This window comes from Triticum aestivum, chromosome 4B (assembly GCF_018294505.1).
Source record: "Triticum aestivum cultivar Chinese Spring chromosome 4B, IWGSC CS RefSeq v2.1, whole genome shotgun sequence".
NCBI classification, from domain to species: Eukaryota; Viridiplantae; Streptophyta; class Magnoliopsida; order Poales; family Poaceae; genus Triticum; species Triticum aestivum.
Genome location: NC_057804.1, coordinates 464,521,357 through 464,527,090, shown reverse-complemented (window position 1 = coordinate 464,527,090; position 5,734 = coordinate 464,521,357). Strand labels below are relative to the sequence as shown.

The window sequence follows — 5,734 nt, the reverse complement described above, 5'->3', positions numbered from 1 at the left end:
GAGCAAGTGAATAGGATCATTTGCGAGCTCCAGGCGGCGGTCGGGAAGCCTTACGGTGACTCCGCACTCTTCTGCCGCTGGAAGCCCGGCTCCAACGGCAACGACGGAGGTGCCACCGGCCAGCCCGGCCAGGCGTATGAGATCACCATCAAGTATAGGGGAGGTTAATTTTGTTAGAAGTTCTAATAATTGTCTGGACAAAATATAGTCTGGCTGTATGGAACGAATATTTAGGTTTGAATAAAAATTGTTCATTTTATTTTTAATTTGCATAATATATTTTGTTAAATTCCATTCAAAATGTATGCTTTGGAAATCAGGCTAGGATCGACTCACGGTGTGGATCAATGATGAAGTGAATTCAACTCACACAACAGAGTGGCAAAGAACAGAGACATGCACAACACAAGATAGATTATTTGTGACGTGTTGAAAAAGCACAGTTAACTGAAGAAACGCTACAGCTAACTGAAGAAAAGCTGCAGCTACATTATTCTGGTGCAAAGAGATTAAGACTAACACTCTATTGTTGTCCCCCTCCAAGTTAGAGATGCCCTCGTGATATATTGGCAAGGAGACAACCAACACCAATGTATTGATCGATTTCATGGAACCAGCCTATTTAACACTTCTACGATGATTATGAGATAAGCAACAACCCAGATGTAGGTACATATGAACATGTGTAAGAATGTTTTTTCTTTGACAGTAACATGTGTAAGAATGTTTAGGAAACAGAACAACCAACACCAACGTATTTGAGATCAAGTACGGACACTTTAGGGCAGTCACACCTACAAATCTTGTCCAAATTATAAAGTACATGGAGATAAAATAAAAAATAGCAAATAACAGTAATGAATTCATCACTTCAGCTAGGCTCCACATTTTTAGATTGGCGACTTTCTTTATCCATCAAACCTGCATGTAGAAGTAGTAGAGTAGTAAGTTTCATGTCCAAAACGACATAGGTTGTGGCAATAATACTAAGAATGTAAATAACAGAATCACACTGGAAGCTGACCTTTATTGTGGTATTGCGTCCAGCATAATAGAATGAAAGTAAATTTGTGAACACATAATACATCTAGGTAAAATTTGTGAACACATAGTACATCACAAGCAGTAAACAGTATAACTACCCTTCACCTCTTGTACGACAGCAGCTAGCATGTTCAAATAGTCGAATTCAATTGCTGATGGACTGAATTTCCATCACGATACAACACGAGCAGCAGCTGCCAAAGTTCATCTATTCCCAAACACCTGGAACCATGTTGTACAAATTTGAATCCTTTGATCTAACAATTCACTAAAAGCAAAAATATTTTGAACATGCGACATACGAAATATACACAAAAAGTCAAGGATTTCCTTTTTATTTCTTGGTTGACTGAACCGGCAACGAACTGAGCTGAGGTGAACACAACAAACACTCAAGCAAAAATAAAACAGAAGCATTAATCTTCAAGGAAACAGAGATGCATTCACATGTTAAGGGAAACAAATGGAAGTTAAGAAGAAGTTTAATCAAGGTGCATCTTTGTGCATTTTCAAACTATTTTCCACCTGTGTTTCAGAAAATACTCTGAAGTAGATATAATCTTCTTGTCAATAAATGACATAAGTGTATGTACTCCAACAAATTGGAGATAGGTCCAAGTATTACTCTTAACATATGAAAATATAGAGGTTCAAGCAATTGTCTCTCATCTTGTCCTTCTTATGCAAATTTGGATAGAAAAACCAACACTGGATTCAGAGTTCTACTCGATAAAGATTCCTAAAGTTGTCGTTAAGTTTAGCAGACATCTGTTATATTTTTAGAGACTCTTGTGTGTTTGCTTTATAAAAATTAAAACATATATGTTTCTATTATGTTACAGATAGGGTCCTTGTTCTGATTATGCTCACTTGTGTTGACTTACTCCCATATATATATATTATATACATGTACTCTATACTAAAACTAGAACTTAGATGTTTTCACAATGGATATGGCAGTAAGGGGTCTCATTAGAAATAGAAGGGAGGAAGAATACATTCCATGAATGTTTACTCACATTAGAAATAGAACCTAATTGTTAGTTTCAGAGATGAATGTTTACTCAGTGCAATGCTTACACTACATTTTCTGAATATTTTAAACATTCCTTGTACAAACTGAATTTAGATATGAATGTTTACTTAGTAGTACAACATTTAAACTATATTCATGTACAAATTTTGTTCAATCCCTAACCAACGGAACAACAATGAAGTCTACAGGGATTAAGAGGGATATGGGTCAAACCCCAACAGAGATTAGATTGACAAACACAGGTTTCACACAAACCCCATGGTGATTAATTCCCTATTGGGAACAAATCCCAAACAACTGGACATATCCCTAGTGGTACAGTACATCTCTGAAACTGTGACAAGCCTGAAGCTCCTCTCTCTCAAATGATTTGATCACAAAGACAGGGGGAGGGATCCATCTCTCCAATCTGACGATCCATCCCCTTCATCATCTATCAAATCCCCCTACATCCCACGGCCATGTCTCGAGGTGCCCACAAGTAGGTCACTAGATGAGAGGAGATGGGAACGAGGGAGGAAGAGGGTTACCTCGGAGGTTAATCTCGCCGTCGTACACAGTGAAGGAGAAGATGGGTGGCCGAAGGAGGAGAGCACCGCCGGTGGGCAGGCTGGAGGGGCGGGCAGAGGAGTAGGGTATGCTAGCAGACGACTTACAGCCTTCCTGCCGCAGCCTCGCCGCTTCTCCCTTCTTTGCTGCACGCAAAGCCACCGCTCCCCTGTCCGCCTCCGCCTTCCCGCCACTCACCGGGCCGTCGCCGGCTCGCCGCCTTCCAGCCTTCCCGCTCAGCGAGAGGAGATTGGATGATCGATTTGTGTCGTAGTAGACCTAGATCGATCCGGACTTGAAGGAGAATATCAATCTAGATCGATGGTGGACTCCGCGCAATTTGGTTCTGCTCGGTCGGTTAGCACAGATTTTCGCGCCACATATCCCTAAAAGAAAGATTTTCGTGCCACATTCATTATGTGTGCGGGTGTGTCTAATTAATTTATTTTTGTGCTGATTTTTTTAATTACATGTATTTGGAGTATTATAATAAATACAATTTGCAACCAATACCTCGCAACATATAAGATCTGTTGCACCACGAACAGGGCCACGAGTTGCGAGTCTGCAATGCATATGCTACACCGCTTATATGCGTATCTACTATTAATTTTGCAACGAATAGTCAAAACGATGTAGAATATGTGTTGCTTTATTGGGGGTATCCTTGTTAACATTCTGCTGCCAATTGGGTTTGTACTCAACCTGAGTCTGCTGCCAAGTACGAGCCTTCTGCACTGGTTGCACATCCTTCTTGGGCTTGAATTTGCGCTTGTGGTCATTATTAGCGGGCCTATTGTCGTGCACGATCTTGTGTGCCCTTTCTGCAATGAGGGCTTTGTTCACCAGAGTTTGGAAATCTGGGAAATCAAACATACTGAGAGTGCATCTTAGGTGTTGGTTCAATCCTCCAAGAAATCTATCGACCCTCCTTTCTTCTGTGGCCACATCATAAAGAGAATAGCGGGCCAAATGATTGAACTTGTGCAGGTACTCACTTACTGACAGGCTTCCTTGTGTGAGAGCGAGGAATTCGCGCTGCTTGATCTTCATAATCCTGGCTGGAATATGGTACTTATGGAAATGATCCTTGAATTTAGTCCAAGTAATCTCTTCGTCTCTGGGCCACATAGCCTTAACATTATCCCACCATATAGCAGTAGCTCCTTCAAGATAATGCGTACCGAACAGAACCTTGTCATCTTCTTCAATGCGAGCAATCTCCAGCTTTTTTTCAATAGTCCTTAACCAATCATCAGCTTCCAAAGGATCGATAACTTGATTGAAACTAGGAGGCTTGGTCCTCTGAAAATCTGACAGCTTGGAGTGATGACAATTCTAATTTCCATTCTGCCCAACCATAGCTTGCACACTTCTCAACAGATCAATCAGGTCGTTGTTCCTTCTTTCTTCAAACATGCGCATGATTTGCTCAGTGGAGGGCGGATGTAGCGGTGGAGGCGGTGGTGGCTGGAACGGCTCAGGGGAATGTCCTGCCTATCTTGCTGAGCGACGAACAGGGACTTCCTCACAAGCGTGGCTGCTGCTGCCTCCCTGCGTCATCCTATTATTTATTTTCCAATATAAAGCAACCGAGATGAGAAATATTCAAGAATGGGAGGAAAATCCAACGACAATCCCAGAAGAAAACAGCGAGAAGAACCAAGGCGGATAAATAAAAAGGTTCCAACATAACTATACATAGACTCAAACATGAAAGATAAACATCATGACGGGTTCACTACCCTCATACATGAAGCTAAGCATCATGACACATACGACTACATCCATACATCATCCTCATGACGACTGCGGCACGCTAACGATCTAGTGCTCAGCTGGCGCTACAGCGGGCTCCTCTCCTGAGCCAGAATCATATCCTGAGCTGATAGTGGATACCTCCGGGTTAAAATTGACATGGCAGCGCCGCCTCGAGGACTCTCCCTCAGGGGCAGATGCAGGGTGAGACCTAAGCATAGGGGCTGCAGGAGTAGCAAAAAGGGAAGCCCACGCATCAAGGGCACTGCAAGGGGTCACTGCCAAAGGGTTAGTGGTACCCTGAGTGGTCACCGAAGTAACTGGGGTAAACGACACTGGAGGAATGAATGGAGTGAAACCGATAGTAGGTGGAGGGTTCCTATTCCGAGGAGAGGCAAGGGCTATCCAGGCTCGGGTTAGCTCTCGGGCTAACTCATATATCAAGAGATAACTGGCAGTGATATAGCGGGAAAGGTGGCTAGTAGGACGATCACATGCCGGATCAATAAAATTGAAGCGAATACACATGTTCTCATGCAGAGACAGGTAGTAATAGAAACCTGGGTGGTATGCATATGAACCTTGTTGTAGTGCAAGTCTACAAGAGCCTCGATCGCAGCAAACTGGATATCCTAAGACGGCGTAGAAGCGAAACCACCCTTAGAGGAACGGGTGTAAGCGCCGTAAGGAGAGCTGTGGTGTAGAGTGACCTCCGCATAGTACTCATACAACGAACCGGCAAGATGCTCCCGATACACCTGATACACTAGATTAGCACCCTCTGGGTAGAGTTGTCGCCACACGTTCTGAAGCAGGTGCGGCGATGTGTATGGAGCTGGCTTAGACTGGTACATGATCGGAACTGGAGCCATCTACTCACAACCATCAGACGGTTAGTAATAACAACAAATAAAATGCATGCCATGCAACAATCAATTTCTATTACTATCGACACTCAGACGAAATATCTACCGTTCATCTAGTGCATTGACGGTCTAGCGTGTCCTACAGTCAGCGCAGCTCTGAAACCAAGTGTTGTGGCACCCGGCTCAGATCAACCGGTTTACCTTGCATTGCCAGCCCAAAGATCAAGTCTTCTAGCAACACACAACAATATGGTATAGAAAAAAACTCCTTTATTGATGCTAGCGGAAACATAGGTCTCATATTACATCAGGTTGCGAGGCCAAGCTGCACACATGGTGCTGCTGAACAGCATGTACATTATTTAATGAACACGAAGGGGCCTCGAGCACAATAACTACACGGCAGAGGAACGACGACGAAGTGGAACTCCATATCACAGGGACACCGATGTGGACACGATCTAGACGCAGAAAGCTCTCC

The 5,734-nt window shown here is 43.3% G+C and overlaps 1 long non-coding RNA gene across 1 annotated transcript; it reads right to left on the bottom strand.

The window, feature by feature from the left end:
- Positions 1-642: 642 nt before the first annotated feature.
- On the bottom strand, positions 643-3,025 carry LOC123094993 (uncharacterized). The gene is made up of 3 exons (XR_006446071.1): positions 2,611-3,025; positions 1,150-1,266; positions 643-921 (listed from the first exon to the last, which is right to left on the bottom strand). It is a non-coding gene; the product is annotated as an uncharacterized lncRNA (long non-coding RNA).
- Between the last annotated feature and the right edge of the window lie 2,709 nt (positions 3,026-5,734).